The sequence below is a fragment of the Malaclemys terrapin genome, chromosome 11 (assembly GCF_027887155.1).
Source record: "Malaclemys terrapin pileata isolate rMalTer1 chromosome 11, rMalTer1.hap1, whole genome shotgun sequence".
In the NCBI taxonomy this organism is placed as follows: Eukaryota; Metazoa; Chordata; order Testudines; family Emydidae; genus Malaclemys; species Malaclemys terrapin.
The window spans coordinates 16,456,438-16,470,412 of NC_071515.1; the positions used below are offsets into that span (position 1 = coordinate 16,456,438).

General features: G+C 41.9%; 1 protein-coding gene across 18 annotated transcripts in view; it reads right to left on the bottom strand.

Annotated features, from left to right (window-relative positions):
* The window catches only part of MAP2 (microtubule associated protein 2), a 335,176-nt gene that overhangs the window by 129,414 nt on the left and 191,787 nt on the right, over nucleotides 1-13,975 (bottom strand). For all 18 annotated transcript variants that reach the window (XM_054044059.1, XM_054044054.1, XM_054044055.1 and 15 more), the window contains one exon: nucleotides 11,187-11,259. The gene's annotated coding sequence lies outside the window, so the exon portion shown is untranslated. The remainder of the gene's footprint in view (nucleotides 1-11,186; nucleotides 11,260-13,975) is intronic.

The window sequence follows — 13,975 nt, forward strand, 5'->3', positions numbered from 1 at the left end:
AAGGACAGTTTGGCAAGAGACCTAAGCTACAGCAAGTAACAATTACAAAAGGCTGGTTATGAAATTCTGATGTGGAGAGATAAAGCAATGGGGCAGGGACTTTCATTTGGGCAAGAAGTGAGAATAGCAGAGCTAGCTCACAGAACACAGGCATTAGAACAAACTTGTGACATTCTGGAGAATATGTATTGTCAGACGAATGTGAGAATAAGCAGATACCTCAAGTAGACGAGGAGGATAATTGTATGGAGATGGAGTTGCCACATGTGTATGTTGTAAATATAATTCCAGATATTCCAGTAGCTATGGTGGGACCTGGGGAAGAACTACCCACAAGTGGAGGTTGAATCTCACCCCCACTTACCAGATTGAGAGCTAAACTCAAACAAGCACAACAGAAAACTGAACGATCTGGAGGGTTAGGAATAGAGGAAGTATCAGACACAGACCCAGAAAATTGGGGGGAAGAGAATGAGAAATGTAAAGAAGCTGACAGTAGTGAAGCAAGGGAAAAGCAAGTCGTAGACTGTCTCGATGGAAGCTTTGGTAAGAAATTAAATATTGCAGGTTTAAGACAAGAAATGAAATGAGCAGCAATGAGTAGCTGTTGTGAGAGTGAAATGAAAGAGGGACAAAGAATAACTAAGCCAGACATGTCACAAACCCATCCGCAATTGTGCAGTTTGTTACAAGAAACTATAGAAGTTGCTGTGAAGGCCTGTAAGAAGGCAATCTTAAATATCAGTAGCTCTCAGGAAAGACGGAAGTCTTTTATTTGCCTGGGTTCTTTCCATAGAATCCCACCACAGGCTTCTTTTTGGGCTAACAAATCAGCATGATGATTTTCCTGAGCATATGGCCCGGTTTTACTATGAGCTTGCACCGTCTGAATTATGGGTTGCTGTTCTGGAGAGGAGCAAGTTGCAGCCGTGTTGGTCCAGGGATATTAGAGAGACAAAGTGGGTGAGGCAATACCTTTTACCGGAGCCGAGCATCATGATTTTCTGCCCAATTTACAGACGGTGCAAAATTCGTCTTACAGTTTCCTTACCTGTTTTCGGTATTATCTTAGCCTAAGTTTAAGCTTGGGGAGGTTTTCAGAGAAAACAGAGCTGGAGGGTGTCAGGACATTTTTCTATTATGGCCTTGTGCGGAACCCTACACTAAGCATATTGCTACACCATTCAGAATGAAGGAAAGTACATATATACACATGTGGTCTCCATAGCTGTTTCTCAGGTAGGGCGATTCAAACTATATAATGTATAGCACTAAACATAAAGGCGAATGAAAATGTAAAGCTCCTGTTTTTGAAGCAGCGTGGACATAAAAGTTCATTCCATGCAAGCTGAGCACTTCCAATTTGGGTTTAGGATTTAAATTGGTGCTTTGTGTGAGTTCTGTGAAAATGTTCCAAGAGCTAGAAGTTTTGTCTTGAAGTGATTCCTTATTATTCCTTTAAAAAGTCACCTCATTTGATGCAGGCAGGCCAGAACTCTGCAGCCATCATCACATTTCAGGCTTCTTTTGGTTCAGAGCAATTTATGAAGATTTTCATTGGGTAGAATAGGAAGTGACATGCGTTTCAGATAGAGAAATGAAAATCCTCTGCCAAGCTCAGGGTAACCAAAAACGTAAAACCCACACCTTCCAGACTTGACATAAAACATCTGTTTTATTAGGGGATTGAGGTTTCTTGTTAAGTCATAAAAGACATAGTTGGGTTTCATATGTCAACCATCCAAATGCTTTTGCTTTGAAGGCTGTAAGGCTGGCTGTACAGACTTTAAAAGTAGACATGCCGCACAGCCATGACCACAGTGTTGTTTAGTGAGAGTGGGCCAGGCCCAGTTGCAGCTTCCTAAATGAGAAAAGAGATATTTTCCGTTTCCATCACAAAGAAAAAGTGCCCAACCAACTAGTTTTTATAAAGGGATTCTTTCCAGTGACACAAGACACCACACCTTGGATGTACAAAGATCTCTAGAAAAGAACTACTGTACAATACACATGACAAGTGCCTCATTATTTTTATTAGTTGCTAAGTGCCCATCTCTGCAGATCAATGGGGATAGCATCCCCCCACAAGGCCCAAACTGACAGCTAAGGAGAAAACTGAAATAGGCGAGTGGGGACAGGGCAATTCCCATTTAAAATTTTGTTAAAAAACAAAGAGTTCCTCTTTAGCAGAAGGGTCTAAAAAGCCCATGTGTCGCTGCAGAGGTGGAACAGAACAGGTGGAGGTTTTCAGGAGGGTTGGATCTCTCCTCCCTTGCCACTGACTGATAGGTCTGGTTCTGCCTTATGAGCCACAAACAGATGACCCATAGTAATGGATTACCCGTGGTAATGGATCTGGGGTCTTGCTGCACAGAAGAAAAGTGATGTGTTTGCTATGCAGGAGCCCAAGCAGAGGTGGGGAATTCCTTGAATTCAAGACAGGTGTTGTCCCTCCCCATTTCCTAACCAGCTGTACTCTTTCACACCTTCTATCCTAATATCTTTGTAAATCCCATTTGTGGTCATTTTCTGAAGATGTAGGCTTTGTCTTCACTGCTCAAAAGGGTGGGTTTTCACTGCAGAATAACTAACATGTTTAACCTCAGTGTTTAACCCCTTCCCTCTAAGCATAGAGCACAGAATGACATTTAACACATTTATATTATGTGCCGCAAAGAAACAGACAAGTTGAAATGCATGTAATCTCCTAAATGCCATGTGCAATACTCATACGTAACTATTAGTTTTGATGAATGCCCATATTCTCAAGTAGCGAACACAAATACCTCCCTCCCAACTCCCAGTGTCTTCCCCCTCCCAGTCTCCTTGTCCTGTACCTTTGCATAAAGTTGCCTATACTAGCAACTAAAAGACATGACATAACCTACTGTATGCTGTACCTGTAGTGCCAGGATCCATCGAGAAGAAAAGACTTAAGCAGCACATAGTTTTATTTTTAATCACGCTCTTTAAAAAAGTGTGACCGTAAGACCTGGTGAAGAGATCATCAAGATTTTCTGCATTCAGTAAGACTTTATCCCATTTTCCTTTTCTCATGATCTCTGTACCAGAGACACTTAAAATAACTGACAACACTGACTTAACACCCGCTTTAAACATATTGAAAAAGACCAATTTTCTGTTGGATCCAGCACTTTTAAATTATGTTGGTTACCATGAGAACTTGATTAAAATGCCACCCAGATGCTTGCAGAGAAAAAAACAACAAACAACAAAAATTCACTTTTAACCTTTAAGGAAAAGCCAGTGATAGTACACTTGCTACATTGCAGTATTTTCATAAGCTCCAAAACATTCTGCAGCAACAGGCAGTAGAAATGCCCAGACAGATTTATTTTGCTGAATACCTCCTTTTGGAAAATATTTAGCTGACAGAACAGCTTTCCTCCAATACTGTCACACAATATTCCATTTATGAGGCATATTCACAGACACGCACGTTCCATGGAGGATCTGGTTTAAAAACAAAAGGGCTATTGCTCATGCTAATGGTGTTCTCAAATCTGTCAGTCAGAACGGCACATGTATATTTTTGGTGATGCAATAGATATGTCATAGGTATGATGCATTCTGGTTTCTATTCTATTTGCTAATTTTTGCATGTTGGGTTTTTTTTTTTTTTTTTAAATTAAATGTTTTTTAAATTATTGTATTTATTAGTGAACTTTTTTTTAATTTACACTCTGATGGTCTACGAAATAATGGGAATCCTTTAAATTAGGCAAGATTATAAATTATGCAGCTAGGAGACAATTTTTAACACTTCCACCGTCAGTCTTCTTGGAATGTAGTAAACTCCAGGGCCAGATTTTCCACTGGTGTAAATCAATGCAGCGCCAGTGAAGACAATAGAGCTACCCTGATTTACACCAGGTTACGACTTGTAAACTACAGTATGGGCCCAGTTTTGCCCTCAGCTACACATAGGTATTATTTCCATTGACTTCTAAAGGCTTTACACCCAGATGTCACTTGAGGGCAAAATTGGGCCCTATCATCATAATCAAAACTTGATCCAATGCCCACTGAAATCAATGGGAGTTTTCCTATTGACTTCAATGAGCATTGGATCAGGCCCTTATTAGGTTAACGATAGGTAGGAGAATGTTACAATCTCCCAGGACCAGCGTGTTTAAAGACGAAGTTCTCTTCTCTTTTGTGTTCAAGAAAAAACCCTCAAGTTTATTTTTCTTAGACATGGATTTTCCAGGAGATTAATGACATTAGCAATTATGAGGTACTGTGTCTAAAGAGATTTCCCCTCTGTTAGCTCTAGATGGCTGAGATTATGATTTGTTGGTAATTTGCCGTCTTCTGTTAGGCATCAGACGGATGTAATTGACCAAAATTGGCCAAAGGATTCTCAGACAACTGATTTCAGAGTAACAGCCGTGTTACTCTCACACAACTGAGTATTTTCATCCTTTGCTGAAAGCCCTGCACCTATTAAACTGATTTCAAGATTGTCACTTTTAAATGGAAGGTTTTGCAAGGTGTTCCTCTCACTTACGCCATTGTATATTTACTGTATTCATTCATACAATATATGCACTCTTTAGAAAAGGAAGGATGAATTTATGGTTAAGGCCCTGCAGCAGGACTAGGGAGCTATGAGTTCATCTACTAACTTGCTGTGTCACCTTCAGCAAATCACTAAAAGCTTGTCTGCACGAACTGCAAGCTGGGGTGTGAAAAAAAAAAAGGAGGAATGGGGGGCAAATGAGAGAAGGTTTTGGTAGTGAAGTACTGCAGGGAGAGCTGATAGTATGGTAGTGAATAACATCACACATCAATTTGCGAGAAAGGGAATGAATGGCCTGTGGTTTATATGAGTAGATGATCCAAGACACCATGAAATCTATCCGAGATCTTCTGCATCACGGCAGGGGACAGGGAAGGGTTGAATATCAACCAGACATGAAATTTTCATATAAGAATGACACAAAGCCCTCGAGTTCAATTTCTTAGGGAGGGATGTGAATACTCCTTAAGAAGCAAAATTACAGCAAATAACATGCCTTAACGTCAGTGTAGCAGAAGGTGGTGTAGATATCAGCTGAAACAGAATAATGATGTATGTCCCCCGTCCCTCCTCCGCCTTTATTTTCTTTCTCTGGAACTCTCACTACTGCTATCCATTTCTTTGAGGTACTTCCTAATGTACCTGCTTAACCCTATGATATTCAGATTTAGTCCAGAGCATCACATTTTCTACAATTAATAGATTTCTTTTATGGTTTACTGAATGAATATCTTATTATAAAAATAAAATATAAAAAGCCATTTCAAGTTTTTTCAAAAGTGGAATAAAAACGCCACTTCTTTTCCATGTTTTTTTCCCTGCTTTGCTTCCAGACAATAATTATTTCCATCTATACCATGATGCTTCCTGGTAAGAACAAAGTAACATGGGAACTGCCATATTCAATTAGAGTAGTCCAGTATCCACCAATAACAGCTGCTTCAGAGAAAAGGGCAAGAAACCCTGCAGTGGTCAGTTACAGGATAACCTGCCTCCAGGCAAAGTTACCTCCTAATTCCCAGCAGTTAGTGGTTGGCTTATGCCCTGAAGCATGCGGCACTGTATCCCTTCCAAAATTAGTGGATTTTGATTTTAAATTCATACTATTATCTCTGGATAACCTTGTTTTCTTTATAAGTTTCTAACCCAATTCTTGATGCTATAAGATCCTCAAAGTACACAAAAAGAACAGGAGTACTTGTGGCACCTAGTCTCTAAGGTGCCACAAGTACTCCTGTTCTTTTTGCGGATACAGACTAACACGGCTGCTACTCTGAAACCTGTCAAAGTACACAGAATATTTTCTAAAAACTAAGGGTGAAATCCTGGCCCCACTGAAGTCCCAGAGCCAGAATGTCATCCTAAACCACTGTATTTTGTGTGTGCGCAAACCCCATTATTAATGCCGCCAACTGTTTTCATATTTCCATGAAGCATTATGTGAACTTCACCGGCGAGGATGCAAAAACAAAACAAAAAACCACAGCTCCAGTAGGTCCTAGTAGATAAGACTAGTACGTCAACCAGTCCTGAGCCAATTTCTGCTGTTTCTCTACCCAGTGCCATTAGCAGACTGCCCAGCAGCTGACCGCCAACTCTGACAAAAGCTGTTATTGTTGAAGGCACCACCAGCAATCAAACAACCCTTCCACCCCACCCTCCAGCTGAAAACTCTTACAAGACCCAGGGCCAAATTCCCCTCTTTATTACACTGGGTTAAGAGAGTGCTCCCCCCCCCATCACTCAAGGACGTATTTTTTTCTATCCGCTACTGTGGCACTTACTGAACAACTTGCAGCAGTGGTACCACCTCTACCTGTATAAGTCTAGCCTAAACAACCTTGCTTCCCAGTTGTAAATACGTTTGGTGAATACGATGGTGACTCAGCCTACTACGCAGAGTTATAACCATTATCATTGTCGTTATTTATTGGCATCAGCAGACGTAGGCACTCCTCCTCCTTTCTGTCTCTCGACAACTATGAGTGATTCCTTCTCAAAGTGTGGCAGATGGGTTATTAGCTGATAAATACCAGTAACACATGCCAGAGGGGTATTGCTGCCAGTAACTTGCCCTAAAGTGGTTTGGGGACACTTGGGGTGGGGGAAAATGCATAAAAAAAGTTGGCAGCAGAAACTTAGTAATAATTTATGTTTTGTTCTGTGCTCTTTTTTCACCTTCCCTCAATGTCATTTCCCCCCCTCCCATCACGCTGTGGCAGAGACACTGAATGCTTACGAGTACAACCTAAGGCACAGTGAGATAAGGCTCAAGAAGTCTCTTTCCCTAAAAATCAAGAAAACTTATTATATGTAGATACTATGGGCCAGATCCACAGCTGGCATGAATCAGCGTCATTTCACTGAAGTTCAAGACAAGCAGCTCTAACCACTCAACACAAAATCCTTTCTGACAGCCACATCACTCCAATCAAACAGAAGGGGAACCACTAGAGCTGTAATGAAAGTTATGTTTCATTTCTCTAAAAGGCTATACATGTACCTGGCAGCTTACAGAACACTTGAAAAAGAGATCTTCCAGTGGGAGAACACTTTAACCTGTCTGGTCATTCAGTGACAGACCTGCGGGTGGCTATATTACAACAGAAAAACTTCAAAAACAGACTCCAAAGAGAGACTGCTGAGCTAGAATTGATATGCAAACTAGACACAATCAACTCCGGTTTGAATAAGGACTGGGAATGGCTGAGCCATTACAAACATTGACTATTTCCCCTTGTAAGTACTCTCACACTTATTATCAAACTGTCTGTACTGGGCTAGCTTGATTATCACTTCAAAAGTTTTTTTTCTCTTAATTAATTGGCCTCTCAGAGTTGGTAAGACAACTCCCACCTGTTTATGCTCTCTGTATGTGTGTATATATATCTCCTCAATATATGTTCCATTCTATATGCATCCGAAGAAGTGGGCTGTAGTCCACGAAAGCTTATGCTCTAATAAATTTGTTAGTCTCTAAGGTGCCACAAGTACTCCTGTTCTTCTTTTTGCGGATACAGACTAACACGGCTGTTACTCTGAAACCTGTAATTCAGAATAACTTTTGCTAATACCTTTCCGTCAACGTTCCTGTGAATCTAATACTCAGCAAGACAGGAACAAAGATATGCATGTATAAGCAATACATAAATAAAAGTATAATCCTTTCCAAAGACATTAGCAGTGTCAACCTGACATAGCTTTGGAGAGCGCTACAATTCTTCTTATTATCTTGAAATGGTTTGCAGGCAGTCGAGTACCTGGCCTACATTTAGGTAAGTAAGTTGTCATCATATTTAAAACCCTTCACTCTCCCTATTGAGGAAAGCCTTGATCCTTACTCACTAGAACTTGATTCTGCATAGAGTCTCCATGCTGAAAGGTCTATGTCTTAAAGAGACACTTATGTTTCTGCTTTTGCTATGTTTTCCCCCATCTTGCTATCACCCAACACAAGGGCTACACTTGTACAATATCCAAATACACAAAATAAAAAGCCTCTTTTCCACAAGCTTTCCCAAGTACCTGCCTGTAGGATGCTGTCTCCGTTGTCAGGACTAAAATAACCACTACAGGAACAAAAGATACTTAAGACACTGCACAATTCCAAGTATAACAAAAAAAGATGTTCAGCGAGATTAAATTGGCCTGATAGTTTCATAAATGAGATCTCAGTTGCTATACATTGTCTTAGCTCCATTATTTCTTCTTTAACACAGGTACAGTGACCTGTGCAAAAAGAGTAAGTGCTGTAGCAATCAATTAGTATCTGAAGATCTTTAGATTTATTATGAGACCCAGTGCATGCTGGGGATGGGACACTTTTGGAGTTTATTTTGTGCAGATTATTAGCTACGAAAGAAGGATGTATGAAATAAACCTGCCTGTTCTTTACTTTAATACCAAAGGCAGATTCTGGCCTTCATTCCAGTCCCTATTAACTACTCCAGTGACAGGATCTGCCAGGGCTAGGGAAGAATTGCCATGGACAGGAGCAGTGTAGGGCCAGTATAAGCCGCCGTATGCTGCCCTTACCCCTGGCACAGTCTATGGGAATTCTGGGTTGTGAGCAGCCCTGGGGAGACTGTCAGAAATTAGAGCTTATGCCGAGAGCAGTTTCAGCTGCAGTTTCTGCAGCAACCCAAAATCCAGAGAGCGCATCTCCCCACCTGCTGGCTTGGGCTTTCTGTGCTGCATCTCTCAGGAGCTGTAGCACAGACTCTTCCACACAGCATATTAATGAAAGAATCCTAGAACCTGGGACACAGAAAATGATGGGATCAAAACAGAGCTCCAACTCCGTTAGGGCTAGATTGTGCCAGGGAAGCCACAGGTGCATCTTGAGAGGTGTGGAGTTGCACTGCCCCACAGGAAGCTCCAGCAGGGACAAAGACAAAAGGAGACCAGGACTGGATGGTGCAGAGGGTGTCAGGGGCCATTGCTTCACTTCATGTGGCGGCTCAGAGGGAGGAGTCAGGGAATGCAGAGAGAGATTTTGTCTTTTCCTTGTGCATCAGTTTAATAAATCCCTTAATACTTAGATGAGCCAAATTTGTGCCTTGATGCCACCTATGAACTTGAAGGGATGGGAATGGTTCAGAAAAAATAATATGCAAAGGGGGATTGCTCCTTTTATTCAATAAATGGATGGGTTTGTGTCTGTTCTTCAATATAGTTCTGCAATGTTGAGTCTAGTGTTGTGTCAAGTAGGCTCTTCTCTCTCTCTCTCTCTCTCTCTCTCTATATATATATATTGAATGGCTCTTATGTTATTAAAATGTTTTCACTCTTTATTGTCAACTACCATACTTGCATTTTTCTAATCCTGGGGCTGTTGTTTGCCATTTTTAATCTTTAATTCTCTTGGTAGTTTGAGAAGTAGGGCATGGATTACTTGTAGGAGAGCATTATTTCAGTCACAAGTGAGCAGACAAAACTTGCAAGATATAAAATACTCCACAATCCTATAGTCCATCAACTGAAGACCCAATTTACGCTGGATTTGGCAAAATCAAGACAATAGCCAAAACACAACCCATCAGCTTTCGGCAAAACCAAGCTTGCCTTTGCTGTCTCTGTTCTATAGACCTCTGAATAACTCTTCTTTGTTAATTACTACAACAGTGTATTAATTTTAACTTCACAAAGAGATGTCCAGTGTTCTGACTTGGGTTGTCAGCTGGAGTAAATGGGCATAACTCCACTGCTGTAAATGCTACTATGACTATTTTTACTAGCTGAAGATCAGGCTCTCTGTTTTTACTGTGACTTTTTAAAGGATTTAGAGTACACGGGTTTCTAACCTTCCTGAGCAAAGACAAAACAGATTAGGAATAGGAAAGTAATATATATATATAGAAAGAGAGAGAGATATACCTATCTCCTAGAACTGGAAGGGACTCTGAAAGGTCATCAAATCCAGCCCCCTGCCTTCACTAGCAGGACCAAGTACTGAGTTTGCCCCAGATCCCTAAGTGGCCCCTTCAAGGATTGAGCTTACAACCCTGGGTTTAGCAGGCCAATGCTCCCCCCACTGAGCTATCCCTCCCTCAAGTAGCTCAGCCTTGCTTTGGATCATTCTATGTTCCTGCTTTTCCCAACATGCCCAAGTGCCCTCCTTCAGGCATCTCAAACTCCTCTATACTCTGGGTCCTGTTCCTCCATTTCCAGGCACCTCGTGCCGTCATTTACATCTGCACGAAGCAAGGGCAACAGGGGTGCAAAATGCTACCAAAACAGAATGGTAGTACTTTGCACCTGCTCGGTACAGGTGCACATGGCTGTTCATTCAGTCCAAGTCCCCTTCCACTTCCTAAAGTTTAATATTCTGTCCCTTGGACTTTGATCCCATTTGCGAGTGTGAATAAGGCCTCTCTCTGCTCATAATCTAAATTGAACTGATAGTCATGTAGGGTGGCAGCACTAGAAATCTAATGTCTCTACTTATTCACAGAACATGTGCAGCATAGGATGTATACTCATAATCCTAAAAACTGGCCTCCTCAAAGTTTCTTCTTTTCCAAGAAGGAGAATAAGTACAGCTCATTTAATTAGCCTAGTTATTTTAAACTCTTGAGATCAGGTAACATCAGTTGTCCTTGCTCTGCCTTCTCCAAATCATCAAAATCCTTTCTGTGGTATGACACGTCTCTACTGCTGGACAGGGCACTCCAGATCGGTCAAACAAGTGTCATACGCAGTAACAGTACCCTCTCTTTTGTATCGTATCCCTTGTTAATAAAGGTGTCTCATGTTTTCTTCCTGCAGATCTGTGAACTAGGTCGCTGCCAGGCTGAAGGAGGGAAGATAAGTGTTCAGACTGCAGTGGGTGTGACACCTCCCACCAGCAAGATATCAAAGGCCTTCAAAAAAAATAAAATGGAGGGGGCAGAGAGGCAGGAATGAACCAATGTAGAACAAAATATGCCAGAAGCCATGAGGATTTTTCTGCTGCCTCCTTTCACAAATTTTCCCTTCTTGTGAAACCATGAGCACAAATGTGATGGTAGTTAGTCCCATTACCTAGGCACTACATGTCCTAATGGAAGGCACTCAGGCGCAGACGTATGGTGATGAGTGCAGTATATTGAACAGAACAGAACAGGGCTGTGGGACTCCCAGTTAATAAGTGAAAAGGTCTTACCTGCTTAAGCAGAGGGGAGAGCTTCAAGGCTGCTGTGTCCTGTGGTTAAAGAACCAGGAAGGCTCTCTGGCTCCTGGGAAGAAATATAAACCGATATATTCCATTTATTCTCAGATGACATCACAGGGCGTCTGATACGATATACACTTAATAATGTCCCTGCCCAGGCCATTTCCCCATCACTATTTTCCAAAGATTGGTAATTTAAGCTACAATAACCCAGATCCTCTGCTGTGCCCAGCCTCCTCTGAATGCAGCAGGTGGGGGGAGCACCAAGGAGCTGTTTGCAGACTGGCCCTGGTAGAGACATCTAGGAGCTGTTCTAAAGGAAGCCAGTTGGTAATGTCCCCAAAAAGACATCTGTCAGATGGGGATGGCTGCATCACAGCATGCTCCAGCCATGCCCCTACACTGGGGAGCCTATGAACTATCTATCCTGTCTGAGGATTTTCCCATCTCGGGGGAATCTTGAGCAGTGGAGATACAGCCATTTATGGTGCAAAAAAAAAAAAAAAAAAAAAAAAGAGTGGCAGAGGACACTTAGAAGCCAAAGGATCATTCTCTCAACTAGCCCTTTACTCTCCTCCACTCACAAAATCCTCACGTTGCACTAACTAGCCTGCTGGCTGAGAAGGGCCAGGGAGAGTTCCCACTGGGGTCCAGCCGTGCTGCTGCTAGTTAGAGCTCGAGAAAATGATCTGAGATGTAGCCTCACCCCTACAGGAGGCTGAGCATGGTCCTGTTTCCTCAGCAGAGCACAGAAGGAAACGATCAGGCTGAGGTCTCAGATTGAGATAACTCCTGTCGGTCTGGGTTGTCCTACCAGAAGACCACCCGGGACTGGTCGCAGACCTATTGTACTTTAATTTTAGTATGTCACGCATTACATTGGCCAGGTACATAGTTAAACTTGAAGTGTAAAACAGCTGAATGGGTTTGCTACTCCTGAAGGTCCTGTTCATGCAGGGGATGCTTGCTGCGATTCCTGTTATTTTTTAATACTAGAAGTGAGGATGAAAACATCACCGCCCCACCCTTAACCACTGCCACCAGCTTTCCCATTCATTTCAGGTTCCACATCCACGGCTGCCGTTGTTGTTTCTTAATTCCTCCATGGACTTGACTTAGTCGTCCGCCGGGACTCTTTTTCTCTCCCTCACCATCCCTTTGCCCATCTATCCCCTGCTTCTTCTGTGTCCCTTGCTACTATCTCACCACTACTGCCGTTACCGCCTTCTCTTCTGCAGCTCCTGGCATTGGGGTCAGCTTTCCTGGATTTTATGCCTATTGACATTCTGGGCCATACCTCAGCCAGTGTCCAACACTTTCCATGATAAGATCCTGTTTTCAGTTGCTTATAACTTTATCAAACTAACAATTCAGGCTAAAATCTTCCATGTCCGATGTCTGCCTCATAGCATGTGATCACGTCTTTAAAGACTATATTGTAATATAAAAGGGGGCTGAAATAAAGCCACACAGGCAGCTTTAATTGGGGCGTTTCCTAACTTTTCAGTGCTTGACTACGTCTTCAATGTACTTTTAATGTAGGTTTGTGTGTGTGGTTTTGTTTCATGTTTTTGGCACAGGTCTGTGTCAATTACAGTTTTATACCCATTGGTCTCATTAATTTTTAGCTTTGGTCTCCAGCAGTTGACAGGTTTTGTTTCTTAAATACACCTCTACCTCGATATAACGCTGTCCTTGGGAGCCTTACCACGTTATAGGTGAAACCGTGTTATATTGAACTTGATCTGATCCACCGGAGTACACAGCCCCGCCCCCTCAGAGCACTGCTTTACCGCATTATATCCAAATTCGTGTTATACCAGGTGGCGTTATATCAAGGTAGCGGTGTATTATACCTTGAAGAGGATGGTTTCATAAAACGTTGGCAGCAAGTTAATATCAAGAGACTTCTCTGTCCGACTGGGTAGAATTCACCATTCACCTCTGTGCAGTAATTAGTTACAGTGGAATTAGCGGAATTCGTGGAAACAAAGCTCCAGCCTGCATTGATTTTACCCATCCACTGGATGCAGAGGAATTTTATAATAAACTAATTAAATTTGCTCTGGCTCGGCAGAACAATCAATGCTGTGGAGACAGATGAGCATAGTCATCACTTACAGCCCTACTAGGCACTCTGATGCATGGCTGATGCAAAATAATGCTAAAAGGTCTGATCCTGGGGAGGGGGAATATATATCTATATGAATAGCTATAAACAGTAGACCAAGATTTTAGACAAGGATATAAACTAAAGCAGGGACAGATCTGTAACCTGTAAATTGATTCACAGGATTGCATTAACAAGAACATTAATACGGCACTTGAACAGGGTTTTGTTTTAAATAACTAGCACTTTCAAGCTGTCCCCTAAGGCCAGAGTTGGATATATGCTCTTAAATGTCCTAAACAGTATGAAGTCCTTATTATTTCTTGCAACTTGCAAATATTTACTACACTGATCAACTGTCTGCATCAGAACAGTGGAAATCCTGGACTGCAAAAATATGCCAGGCTATAATTTATCAGCCACCCCCCTTAAACCCACCCCATCCTCTTGTTTTTGGACACAATGGGACAGATCCTCAACTGGTGTACATGGTCACAGCTCTATTGTGGAGCTGTGGGATGATCCACCCCAAAGAGTTCATGACCTGCTCTCACTAGGACCTTGAAAATGAAAACTTCCTTTATCAAGATTTGCTCACTTACCACAATGAAATAAACCTTGCCAAAGTTTTGCTTGCAAATAATGCAATTACTTTATCTCAGTACACTGA